General features: G+C 40.3%; 1 long non-coding RNA gene across 1 annotated transcript in view; it reads left to right on the top strand.

The window, feature by feature from the left end:
• The first annotated feature begins 4,494 nt into the window (after window positions 1-4,494).
• Window positions 4,495-14,428, top strand: part of LOC138066677 (uncharacterized) — a 32,583-nt gene continuing 22,649 nt past the window's right edge. The window contains exons 1-4 of the long non-coding RNA XR_011140034.1: window positions 4,495-4,662; window positions 6,884-6,922; window positions 7,484-7,538; window positions 8,740-8,893. This is a non-coding gene — a long non-coding RNA (uncharacterized lncRNA). The remainder of the gene's footprint in view (window positions 4,663-6,883; window positions 6,923-7,483; window positions 7,539-8,739; window positions 8,894-14,428) is intronic.

Raw genomic sequence — 14,428 nt, forward strand, 5'->3', positions numbered from 1 at the left:
ATTATGTTTAAATTGAACATTTTAGCATTTAATTTTTAGTTTTGTTCAAAGATGATTATCAAAATAGAAATTAATTTTAAGAATATTAGCTTACTCTTCACTGGCAATATGTACAGATACAGGTGAATTACTTATACGTTTGTACAATCAATATTTTTGTTATTGCAGGCCAGAAAAAAGATGAAAAATTGAAAAATGCAGCTGTTCTGAAACCAAAATACTTCTCACAGTCCTGTCAGGTTTACTGAGATTAAATTTTGGCAAATAGGAAGGGATATTCTGACATTGCCAAACTGTCCTGTTTTATAATTTTGGAACCAGTCATCGGATATTTCCTTTCAGAATGGTCTTTCATGTTTAATATTCTTATGATGTGTTTCATTTTGTGTTCTCTATATAATTAAAAAGTCAATCAGAATCAAGTGTTTCTCTCTGAAACATTTTAGTTGATATGAGATATTTTTCTTAAAACTTTCTCCTCCAGATAATTTCAAAATTTTCGGAAGTCATGCCTAACTGAAACAGGACCAAACCTGAAAATCCTCTGCAGATTTATCTTCTGCATAGATATGATTTATTGTTGATCTCCCACCAAGAGTGTGTCAGCCATAAACCTCTTAAAAAGCTGAAATTAAAAAGGATTCACTGTTCCTCACAGAGGACTTCACACTCACTGGGCCAGGACTTGAAATGTATTTCCACAACTGCAAGAATACTCTGTACCAAAACACTTTTCTCCAAGAGATGCTGAGGAGAAATTGGTAATACTTTCTTATGTCACTTTTCAAAATTTAAAGTAGTTAGAGAACATAAAATGAAATATTATTATCTCCAAAAATACAGCTGTGTTAGTTGATATCATTAAAATGCCTAACTGGTTAAAGTTCATGGTTGCTCTTACATGCCTCTGTGAAGAGTATGTTTTAGAAACCAGAAAGGAATTACTTCTATATAGCTACAGATTTGTAGATATCAGGACTGATATATTTATTTATTAACATCAGTTTATACAACAATGTCTTGAAATACAAATTTGCTATCAGAGCCAAATCCCTCAGTCTCCTGAGGTCATTTTATGCTGCTTCACAGCTCGCTTCATAGCAGTGGAAAATGATGCATACCATCCGGAGATTCCTCCTGAATGTTTCCTCTGCAAAGATAGATTATCTGATTGTTGTAAAGCCAGCAGAGATGTCTTTGCTATCTGGGTCACCTTAGCTGTACCGCCTAGCATGAGGAAAAGGGATGTATTTACAGAAGAGAGGATAGGGATAGAAAAGGGTCCTCTATGCCTGATCTTCCTAGGACCTATGAGTTCAATTCCCTAGCCATATTTCAAAGCGTTGCCCAATAGTGTTTTGCTTGAATGTTGGCTGGGCTGTTGAACCAACCACTCTTTCTCAGCCACTGTCTTCACTGCTTTGCTCATTGCCAGCACAGAACTCAGCCCAAAATTGCTCCTGAGCACTTAGACACGTCTTAATTTCTTATTGCCTTCCATGCCACAGCTTAGGCTCTCCTCTGGGGCTTGGGTCAATGTAGATTGACTCCAGCACTGAGATGTCACACTTTCTGCAGCTGGACTCTGGGCAGATGTGCATCTCCCCGTGGAGTCCTCTGTCCTCAGGCAGGCTAAGCATAGTAAAGAAGCTCCTGTTGCTGTAGCAGCTCCCAAAGTACATGCAGATCCTCGCCTTTGACAGCTATTTCAGTTTTTTCTTAATAAAAGCATTCCAAATATTACCATATTAATAAAAATCAACACCCTCAACAATCAACTAATGTCGTCTCTCCCCCCTCCAAAACTCCACACTCCTATGCAAGTTGACAATGCTCAGAAAAGGATACATTGCAGCTTTTTTAAAATATCAGGATTTAGTCATTGACCAAGACTCCCTCATACAAGCTAAGAGTAAAGTCGCTGTCCCTTTCCAAAATAGTTTATAGTATTAATCTAAACAAGTTCTATGATATAGATTCAGATGGGGAGAATAAAGAAATAGTAAGACAATATTAGTTGTTGTGAAATTCAGTAGCATCAGCTCTAAAATCTGAGCTAGACCATCCTCCTTCCTTTTATCTTCTTATCTGTATATCTGTCTTTTCTAGAGTTCAGTCTCAACACTGATCACACTCAATATTTTTATATTACAGAGTGAATTTAATGACCCTGAGAACAAAGGTATCTAGGATTAAAATGATTTATTTCAATGATTGCAGCTATTCTGAAGATGGCTTGAGAATCTGGATAATTTTTACACCAACCTTCCCTAAAGAGCAAGAAGCTACCTTTTGAATGCTCTGCTGATATCCAATTATATGTCCACAGATCATATACATTCATATGACTAAACAGGTTACTTGTAGGTACTACTGTTGAAATTTGAATACAACTGCTTTTCAAGTTTCATCTAATTTTTCAAGACTGTCTTTCAGAGGAAATGGAACCTAATGTGATTTAACTGTTGGGAGAGGTAGAGGGGGGTTAAATTCAGTCAATTTATGTTCATTATAAACAAATCCAAATTCCTAGCTAGTATGGTATGACTAACATATGTCACATACTGCAGCATGTCTGGTGTACCCTTTAACATTTTAACAGTCCATCAGACATTAATGTGACTTAAACATCAAAAACAGGTTCATTTTGCCATTAATATCCTGAAACAAGAACATCTAATATACACATCCTGAGATTTAATCTGTAAACATAACCAAAAATGTCTGGATGAAGGGGGCTTGTTTATATTTCAGTAGTGCTACTTCCATGAAGCATGTGTCTGCTATCTTTAGCATGCAACTCTAGCATCCTACCATTGAGAGAGCCCTAATGTCTTTGATACTGTTAGGGAGGCCTATAAGTCTTCTGCTGACATACCAGTCCCTTTGTAGATCCCCTAAAGTTAAAGCTACTGATAAACATAACTTGTCTTATAAAGAGGGGAAGAATTTTAAAACCACTTCAAACATACTGGAGATTTCCCTATTCATTATTCCATGGTGTGAAAGCAGGTTCTGAAGTAAGCTGGAATTAAGAGGACACACTTCCCTTTACAGATGTAATGACTTATTTAGTAAACAAGAAGGAAAAAGGAAATAAGTGAAGATGCATGCAGAGGGACAACATAAGCATATGTGGGGAAAAGTTCATGTGGTGCAAATAGTCATTCATCGCAGTTAAATCTCTTTGTTTATTTTTGTACCGATATTCACATACTTGGTTCTTTCTTTAATAAATACTCAAGGAAGTACATTTCTTAGGACTTAATGTAGGACAAAGCGTATGTGCACTAATAGTTTCCAAACACTCTGTATCTATCAACTCTTTTAGCAGTGAGTGAAGCCACTGCAGTCAGGAAGAAAATGAGGGAAAAGAAGGAAAAAAAGAAGAGTATTTATACCCTTTGGTATCATAAAATTTTTTAATCCAGCTCTTACCAGCCACAGTGTAATTGCTATGGAGTGAACTGCTTTAGTGTCTGTGGCCTTGGAAAACCATCCAGATACATTCAAGGACTGGAGTACAGATGAATACTTAATTGGAGGCACTTCTTAAATCAAACATTGCACTGGTGGAATATGTTAATGGCATGATTTCTTGAAGAAAAATGCAAATTCATCTGAATATTTTACACCAGTGCATGTGTTTCTGTTAAATTTTTGTCAGGAATGTTGTGCAAGCTAAGGCTGGAATTTCTCATCAAAACCAGGCAGAGTGAATCCCTTCTTAAAATAGCTAATGGCATGAAGAAGTCCTCTGGCATGTAAGAACAAGAGCAAGGCCTGAAATAGGGTCTCCTGAGCAATGTTATTTTAGTAAGCAGGACAGGGCCAGAGCATGAACCTGAGCACCAGCGGGTGATTATCAGTACAGTTAAATCATTAGCATGGTCCCTGGCAATGTTTTGGCTTGGGCTAACTATAACTCTCCCAAAAATGTCCTGTCCTGCTTGAGGGGATAGTTTGAGCCAGTAGAGATGTAGTTAGCATGTTTTGGGGGGGTAAAAGCAATTAGCTGCATCAACACAAGCCATACCAGCTGGCCCTAAGGCAGACATTGGTCCCTGGACAATATTTACTTGCACAGCTGCAATACAGTAGTCCCCATGAGCACATTGGGGAGTTATAAGATACTCGGGGTAAAGGCTCTTTCACATGCACTTTTACTGCAGATTTTTCTGGAATGATCTCAGCACTGTCCCAGTGCAGACTGAAAATGATTTCTAAAACCATGATTTTTATGCAAAATAAAATTCTTGTTTTCTGGCCAACTCAAGTACCAGTTTGACAATATTGACATAGAAACTAATAGAATTTATATTAATGAAATCCCTAGTGTGGGTGCAGTTATGGAGATTTAAAAAAAGTAGTTTATACACACCTCTCTAGTTCTGGTATTACCTCAACATTAGGAGTTCACTCAAATTTCTCACTCAGATTTTAACTTGATCAGGTTTTTTTCATATCTTTCTCTTTCAACAAATGTAGCATGACAAAAAAACACACAGGAACTGAGAGAGAAGAAAATATGGAAGAGCAAAGGCAGCATGTCTAAGAGTCAATGTTATTTGAACATAGACCACATTCAAGACATAGCTACCTACGTGCTGCTCTGATGAGGTTCTGACTGTTGCTAAAACCTAGGACACAAGGAACACACTGGTAAGGCTTAGGAATTATTTTAAGGGACATTGCTTAAGGGGAATTATTTTAAGGGATATTTCTTTTTCAAACTGTCTTCAGGACCTGGGCTGTCTTGGGTTATGCATGCACATGAGAGCTGTGCATGTAGCTTTGAAACATGTGCATTCACCTTTCTACATGTAGATGTCTGACTTTGTCACCTGAGGGTGATTTGATGTGGAGACGGCTTAAGCATTTCTAGGACATCAGTCTTCACAGCTTCAGGCAGATGTCTAAAACCCCAAAAGATCTATTTCTCTCCATTATCTATAAGGGCAATTTAGAAAATGATCATACATACAGATGTCTACACTGAAAACCCCTTGGAGTTAGGTGAAAAGTTTCTGACGTCAAGTTTCTAAACTAGGACAATTACTAAAGCTCTGTGGAAGCACTCGTAAATACTTTTAGTCCTTTTACAAAGAAATATTTCCTTTTTCAAAGAAAATGCTGACAAGTGGGAAATAGTGATGGAATGAGGCGCTAAGAAGCAGCAACCAGTTAGAAGGATGAAGGTATAAGTTTAACTGAGATGTTCCTATCTAAGAACAATGCTAAAACCTGAAGTAAGTCACTGAGCATATCTGAGAGAGGTTTTGCAGTTTGTGTTATTTGCCTACATACACGCATACACTACAAGACCCTTCTGCATCAGTCATTTCAGTCCTTTGCACCATCATCAAACTTTCAAACTTTGACTTAAATTATTAAAAGTTTCTTACACCTCAACTCTTCTAAGAGCACATGAGATGTTCTTATGCTTATTGCCTGTTTGTCTTTTATCACAGTTTTTTGTAACTACTGCACATTATGCCTGGGATTGAAGTTTTACTTAATGTTTCAGGTTCTGGAGATGTGTTGTTATGTTTTCGTTTCTATTAAAAATCAGTAGGTTATGTTTTAGTTTCCATTAAAAAGCAATGGCTATCCTTTTTGTTGTGTGAGAGAAAACTAAAAATGTGACTCATGAAACAAACAGCATTTCATTAATTTCTTCTGTCTGGGAAACTGACTCATGCTTGCTGAACACTTAAAAAGGCACACAGCTACAGGTACTTCCAGGAGGCTAGTGTCTCTTTTCATTTTATTGAGATCAATAAAAATTAGTCATCAGGACTTTGTGTTAACATCCACTTTCTAAACAAATGTCCGTGCAGAAATCAGGTCCTCCCCACGGATTAGCTATTGTGAACCAATTTTCTGTCCGTTGATTTTAGACTACTTGTATTCTGCCTTACAGCCAAAATGAAACCTAGTTTCTCTTCTTTGACCACATCTCAATGTGGATAGCACGGAACATGAAGAGCTTTCCATTGCTGTGGCATATGCCGTTAATTGCTAACATATTCTGCACATCATTTTTCACAACGTTGGAACTTTTTAACTCTACCACAACTCAACAAATATTAACAGGACCAGACGTGTCTTGGAAGATGGTACTGCTAGTATTTCCTTCCTCCTTTGGTTCCCACTGGGCAGATGCAAATCACTTTGGGGCTGCATTTCAGTTCTGAAACCTATTGCAGTTTTGCTCAAACCTCATTGGAGGTCATGTGGAGTTTTTCTTTCTTGCTTGCTTGATAACAACAAAAAGCAGCCTTTGAGCTTTAGTTACCAAGAAGAATGGCGGTTACCCCGCCAGGATCCAGGATACCCACACAGGCAGTGGTGTCCTGAATTGCAGGGTATCAATGAAAAGCACAACCTCCAATTTTTACTAAGAAACTACACAAAATTGTAACTAGCAAAAACTTAGCCTTTCAAGACCCCGACCACATGCCCTTCTTCCCTCTGGCAGTTTCTTTTTCAAACTGTCTTCAGGACCTGGGCTGTCTTGGGTTATGCATTCTGCAATGTGCCTTGCATAGTAGGGCATGATCCTTACTAGGGCCCTTGAGTACTCCTAAGACTCAAACAAATGATAATAAAGAGCAGATCCCAGGCTGTAAATTGCATTTCATTCACACCATTCAGATCTTGGTCCCACAAAAGGAACTTGTCTACATTCATTTGGTGCAGAATGAGCGATGGACTCAGGTTTCATGACTCTAAAACCAGACTTTTTCTTCCTCCGTTGGGGAATCTAAGCTTTCTTTTGAACAGAAATTTAAATTAAATAAAAAATACATTGGTTCTTTCACAGCCTTCTTGGTTGGGAGCCAGGGACTACTCTCTGTAATTCTGGGTTTATTCTTTGCAGGTTGTTTCCGAACATCTATGTTGCCCTGGGCAAGTGAATGTAAGTCTGTTCTCCCAAATGCAAAATGAGAAAGGTACTACTTATAACATCTCCTGACCAGTGGTGCTGGGCTTCCTAACATTTAAACTAGTGCATAATATTTACATAACTCAAAGTAAATATTCAGCTACTCAGTGTAACTTGAAATAGGATTTTCATTCTATCTCTTATTTCATTAAGAATGCAAAAATTCATATATAAAAATATATTTCTTGTTGCTAGTTGAAACACATTTTTTTTTAAAGAGAGACAAAGTGGGGGAGAACCCTCCTGGGATATCCAAGAGAGTCTATTCTGCCTCAAGAAAATAGGCATTTTGATCTGTTTTACAAAAACTGAATGAAAACTATATTTTTTTCCTCCAAAAACACTGTTATAAAACATCACTGCTTTGGAAGAGTAGGGGAAAGGCAATTAACTTGAAGGAGAGAGAGAAATTTATATTAATTTTTTGCATGTAGAAATGTGTTATTTAACAGTCCATTAATTATTCATCCCTTGAAGAGCACAAGTAATGACTCTGCAGTGATGCTAACTGACTTTTCCTTATTCTATATACAGAATCCAGCTTCCTTTTCTTATTCAGGGTCTTGGAAGATGACTTTCCTTCAAGCAAGTGAGTACACATTACCAATGCCCTAATTTTATCACTGCTAACATGGAGTAGTGTGACATTATTGTCTGCAAAATGCCACATGGAGCTGTATCATTGCAGTGTTAGGGTACATTGCCAGAACTGAGGTGTTTGGACGTAGGGACTGTAAGGATTTTCTGGGGGTTAGGTTTTTTAGACACTTGTAAGTAAAGGAAAGAAAGTTTCTTTGAGGCTGGTGTCCGCTTACAATGTAATGTTTTCCAGAACTGAGAAATCTCATCCAAAAGTAAGGTTTAAATTCTTTCAACAACATTCCTAAGTTGCATAATGCAACACCTTTCTGTCAAGTGTTTCCAAAAGCTAAGTCCTGCTTGCTGTGCAACTTCAGGCAGCAATGAGCATTTTTCCTGTTTGTTTTGTAAAGTTGGCTTTTAAAAACAGAGCTGGCCAGAAAACAAGAATTCAATTTCGGCAAAAATTTTCAAGGTCTTCACATTTATTTTTGTTCTAATGCAGAAGAAAACCAAGGCAATTTTTTTCAGAGGAGAGCAGCCCACCAGAATAATTGATAGTGGTGCAATTCAAGTATTTAGCTAGAACTAGAGAAGGGCTCTACTTTAGATGCCTGTCCTGAATGGAGCTACTACGCTTTTCAGTACAGACCTCATTCTGATTTTGAACAGACAATTCATCCTGGACCTGGAAGGGCCTGCCAAAGAAAATTGATTAAAAATAAACATTTTTTTGTAAAGTATCAGATTTGACAAATCATTATTCAATAACCAAAAAAAAAAGATCAGCTCAATTTTCTGCTTTATAAGACTACGCATAAAGAAGAATGCAGAATAATATTTTTTTAAATTTATTTATTTATTTTTAAATTTTAAATTAAATGATGTAGAACTTAGAGAGTCAGGATCAAGACTTATTTTCTCTTCATATTGCTCACTGTTCATTTGCAACACACTGGGAGAAAGCGTGTCATTATAGCAAAATGTACCAGCACTTTGAGTATACATGGTACATACACTATATAACCCTTGTGCTTATTGTTTCCAAAGAACTTAGTTTAAAACCCGGACGAAGTTAAAATACTAGCTCATGTATTCATCTGCAATAAGTACCTTAGCTCCCTCTGAATTTTCTGGGTGAACAATACCATGATCATGCTTATGTTTACACAGAAGTAGTGTCAGAGCAATCTTCCATATCTGATTTGCAGGTGGTGCAGAAAGTGAACGATTATAGGCTGAGGTGTAAGTGGAGCGCATAGGACCCTGAACGCATGAAGGCACCTGGACAGCACCATGCCACTGAGAAGGTTCAGAGTAGCTGCAGTTCTCAAGTTATCTCTCAAAGCCCCAAGTGGGCAAGAGGTAAGCGGTAGGTTGGTGCATACATGTTCAGTCTTTCAGAGCAAAATAGGCACACAGAAAAGACTCTGGAGTTCTGTTTGAGAGTGACATTGCCATATGAGCGCAGGAACACAAGCAGCTTTACTACTAATGATCCTAATGCAAAAGCAAAGAAACATGTGAAATAGGCTTATTTGGTATCGCTCCAATGAGAAGAGAGAAATACCAGCGTTAGTCAAGCGGGAAGGATGAAGTCAGAAAAGAGAGTATTTTGTTTCTAACTTTAGAAGGTACTGCAAACAATGGAAAGAGAGAAAGAGGTTGGCTTTTATTTCAGAAAGAAAACTCTTTAGCATGTAGTTTACACTGTTATAACATTTGCACTTAACATAGGCCAGCTTTATTTTATTTATTTTTACTTGTTTGCTCAATTTTAGACAGGGTAAGTGAGCCCTTAAAAATATATCCTCTAGGTTCATGATAGACATAGAGTTGTATAAATCTCCTAGGAGACTTAAACAAAGAGAACCTAAAAAAGATGTTCCTTATTTTGCTGTAGTTCTGCCCGTGATTAATGGAAGACTCTGATGATGACTGTAACTCAGTATATTTCTTGGCACTGTCACTATGTTTTCCTTTCTTCTCAGCTGGGTCAAGTCATAGTGACTATAAAAAGTAGAAGCACAAGATTTTTCTTGACAGTTCAGTAATATAAAAGAGGGCCTGCTGCTGTACAGGGTGTTGTTTTGTACATAACTGTGGGTGTTTGTAAGGACATGATAGAGATTAGAACAAGACAAATAGTAAAAATGGGGAGCACTTAGATGATTTTTTACAAAATCAGCTCTGCCCCATTTCCCTGTCGGCAACCATTTCTATGAATGGCTCTTTGTACTAGCATATTAGCAAAAAGAGATCTCTAGTTTCTATTTAGGCTGGAGTATTCAGGGTGACTGTGATTCACGTGAAGTCAAGCATGCTAAATACAGTTTAGGAAGCATAGCTGCTATGGTGTCTATGTTTCAAGAGTGACAAGAGTTGCAGATTTTCTGCTATCCTGAACTGCCAGACCCTGGCTTCTGTTCCGGTATCTTCCAGTACCCAGGTGAGACCCCCTTGTTCAGCTCACTCATAAAGCAGTGAATATCTTACCCTTAAAGCTACAGAGGAAAGGCCATATATGACAAGATATATACAGAATTGAAGCAAGCCACAATTGACATAGTTTTTACTAATTTTCATGGAGCATTGCTGACTATATCAGCTAGTGCACTTGAGAGGATCTCACGGAAAACTTTGTTTAATATTGTGTCCTTTGGTGTTTTTTGGTCCTTTAGCATTAGGTGCAGGACATGTTGTGCATATAGTGACCACCAGGGACAAGAGTGTGGACTAAGTCACATCTTAGGAACTACTGGCAAAACTCCAACAGAAGAAGGAAGTCTACAGAATGTGGAAAAGGGGACAGGCCACTTGGGAGGATTATAGGGACGTTGTCAGAGTGTGCAGGGATGTGACAAGGAAGGCTAAGGCCCAGTTGGAATTAAATGTGGCAAGGAATGTCAAGGACAACAAGAAGGGCTTCTTCAAATACATCGATAGCAACAGCAAGACTAGGGAAAATGTGGGCCCGCTGCTGAATGGGGCGGATGCCCTGGTAACGAAGGATACAGAGAAGGCAGAGTTGCTGAATGCCACCTCTGCTTCAGTCTTCACTGCTAAGGCCAGTCCTCAGGAATTCCAGACCCTGGGGACAAGAGAGGAAGGCTGGAGAAAGGAAGACTCTCCCTTGGTTGAGGAGGATCAGGTTAGAGATCTTTTGTCCAAACTTGACATCTATAAATCCATGGGCCCTGATGGGATGCACCCACGAGTGCTGAGGGAGCTGGCGGATGTTGTTGCTAGGCCACTCTCCATCCTCTTGGAAAGGTCCTGGAGATCAGGAGAGGTGTCCGAGGACTGGAAGAAAGCCAATGTCACGCCAGTCTTCACAAAGGGCAAGAAGGAGGAGCCAGGAAACTACAGGCCTGTCAGCCTCCCCTCCATCCCTGGGAAGCTGATGGAACAGCTCATCCTGGAGGTCCTCCCTAAGCATGTGGAGGACCAGAAGGTGATCAGGAGTAGTCAGCATGGCTTCACCAAAGGGAAATCATGCTTGACCAATGTGATAGCCTTCTCTGATGGAATGACTGGCTGGGTAGATGAGGGCAGAGCAGTGGATGTTGTCTCCCTGGACTTCAGCAAGGCTTTTGACACTGTCTCCCATCACATCCTCATAGGCAAGCTCAGGAAGGGCAGGCTGAATGAGTGGACAGTGAGGTGGCTTGAGAACTAGCGGAATGGCAGAGCTGAGAGGGTTGTGGTGAATGGCGCAGAGTCAAGTTGGAGGCCTGTGGCTAGTGGTGTCCCCCAGGGGTCAGTCCTGGGTCCAGTCTTGTTCAATGTATTCATCACTGACCTGGAGGAAGGGACAGAGTGCACCCTCAGCAAGTTTGCTGATGAGACTAAACTGGGGGGAGAGGCTAACACACCAGAAGACTGTACTGCCTTTCAGAGGGACGTGGACAGGCTGGAGAGCTGGGCAGAGAGGAACCTCGTGAAGTTCAACCAAGGCAAGTGCAAGGTCCTGCAGCTCGGGAGGAAGAACCCCATGCACCAGGACAGGCTGGGGGTTGACCTGCTGGCAAGCAGCTCTGCAGAGAAGGACCTGGGAGTGCTGGTGGACAACAAGTGGAGCATGAGGCAGCAATGTGCCCTTGTGGCCAAGAAGGCCACTGGTCTCCTAGGGTGCATTAGGCAGAGTGTTGCCAGCAGGTGGAGGCAGGTGATGCTCACCCTCTACTTAGGGGCCTGGGGAGGCCTCACCTGGAGTACTGTGTCCAGTGCTGGGCTCCCCACTACAAGAGAGACATGGCCCTACTGGAGAGAGTCCAGCGGAGGGCTCCAAAGATGAGGAGGGGACGGGAGCATCTCTCCTCTGCAGAAAGGCTGAGGGAGCTGGGCCTGCTGAGCCTGGAGAAGAGAAGACTGAGAGGTGATGTCATCAATGTGGACAAGTATCTGAAGGGAGGGTGTCCAGAGGATGAGGCCAGCCTCTTCTCCGTGGTGCCCAGCAACAGGACAAGAGGCAACGGGCACAAACTGAACCACAGGCAGTTCTGTCTGAACCTGAGGAAAAACTTCTTCACTGTGAGGGTGATGGAGCATTGGAGCAGGTTGCCCAGAGAGGTAGTGGAGTCTCCTTCGCTGGAGATATTCAAAAGCCGTCTGGATGTGATCCTGGGCAATATGCTTTAGAGGACCGTGCTTGAGCAAGGGGGTTGGACTAGATGATCTCCAGAGGTCCCTTCCAAGCTAAACCATTCTGTTATTCTGTGATTCAGGCTCCAAATAACTTCCAAAAAAGGGGAAGGGGAAGAGGTTAAACCATGAATAAGCCAACAACTTCTGCAAATTTTTCAGCATTTCTGTGAATTCACTAAAGGAAAGGTTCTTTCAGTGTGTCCTTACAGTGTGCCAATGTGTCCTTTCAGTATCAGCCATATATTTTCAGGAAGTCCTAAATCCCTCAAGTCTGTTATGTTCCTGGATTACAAAGCTCTAACACACTCTTAAATTTAGTGAAGGGAGAGAAAGACTAGGAGGCTGAATCTCTAACACTGTTTTCTTGTATGACAATTTAGCTAAATCTTGAGTATAGTATCTTGTATGTATAGTACCTTTCTATCACTTAATTCTTTCAAGGACAACAAGGATACACCTACATTTGTAACCTAAAAAGTATGCTCTGATGCTGAAGACAACTGGCATAGCTTGGCCCTGCTGGACTATTAAACTCTCTTAGCCTCCAAAACAAGGTTGTGTCTATACTAGCTATTAGGAATGTTTGCTGGTTTGCATAAACCCTCAGATTGCACCCATGAATTATGCAGAAGAAGACTGGTTGGCCTAGACTTAACCTGTGCCATGTACTACTCTAGAAATTAAGCAATATAGATGATAGTGATCCAATACCTTGGTTTGAACCCTACATTGTTTAAGTTACTGGCATAGTCACAGTTTTTGAATCTTACTCAGGTGCTCTTATGCTTTTCTTACTCAATAAACTGAAATACACACACACATATATATACATACACACACATACATATATATGTGTGTGTGTGTGTTCCATCTGACAACTGCACAGTGAAGTGCATGAAAAGAGAGTGTGGGATGTGCCGGACATTCGTTAACCAAAAAGTCACTGCCACAGTTGTTCTGAAACAAAACTCATAAAGAAGCTTCATATAGCAAGTACCACTGTGAATACACCTTCTTTCTCTCTCTAGTTTCTTTACACCAAAAGCCGTGAGAGTGATTAAACATACCCCTTCACCTTGGCTGCTCTGAGTATAGGTAATCTACTTATTGTTATTGCAGTAAGACTTATTTCATAAATATTTAATTACTACCTATGTAAACAAATATTGCTAAAGTAACTGAATGGGCCTTCAAATGGAGACTGCAAAATTCAGCAAACCATTGGAGCAACAGTACTGTAAACCGTTCCCAGGTTCTTCTGTGTTCAAACTTCATGGACATGCTTGAGTGCTTTATTAAACCAGTGCCCTTTTTCTTATTCGATTGCCAAGGACATTTTCGTTAAAATGGATACATACATACGTACGTACGTACATACATACATACATAAAAATGTTTCACATGGCCCAATTCTGATGTACTTTTCTTTGAGCTGCCGTAATGCACATATATCTTATTAGATAATAAAGAACTACTCAGGTGTCATTTCACTGAGAGTCTCGGCATCTGTGCTATGTCTCCTAAACACAGAGACGCTTAGTCCAGTCTGGGGAAGGGTATATTTTAGTACACATTTTATGCAGTGAAAGCTGATGATTTTTATAAGTGTCAGCTTTTATAATCACAAGAAAGGCTACAGTCACCCCTTTAGATTTTATTTTAAAAGATTCCTCTAAGTCTTTTCTTATGACAAACCAATGGCTTGTAATACCGGCTCCTTTTTTAAACAGAACATCATAAACAAATGGCTGTTTTTAAATTTAGACAGCCTTGGGGTAGATGTGAGAATAAGCTGTGAATTAAGCATCCCTTGACAGATGGAAGTTTGTAAAGTGAGAAAAACCAGACTGACCTTTAGTGCGGTGCTGACAAGTGAAGGATTACACCATCTTTGGTATTAGGAGCCACATGTTATGTGTACCTCATCAGAAGGGCATATGTACACAGGAAACCCACTGTTCCCTGCCATTTATTAATAGTAATACTTGCCGCAGTCCAAATATTTGGTGCATTTAACGCTTTGAAGGATTAAGGAGCCATTCCCATTAGTACCGAACACAGGAAATTGCCAACTCTCAGGACAACACCAGGCACTGCAGATGCCAGGGTTTTCTTGGAAACTGTGGTTGTACAGTTAGGTCTAACTCGTGGCTCTGGTTGTACACCTGTGCGTCAGGGCACCGCGGGGGCCAGGGCTGGGGCTGGGGTTGGGGCCTCCGGGGCCGGGTGCGGGGCAGTGACTGATGGCCCCGG

Source organism: Struthio camelus, chromosome 3 (assembly GCF_040807025.1).
Source record: "Struthio camelus isolate bStrCam1 chromosome 3, bStrCam1.hap1, whole genome shotgun sequence".
Lineage (NCBI taxonomy): Eukaryota > Metazoa > Chordata > Aves > Struthioniformes > Struthionidae > Struthio > Struthio camelus.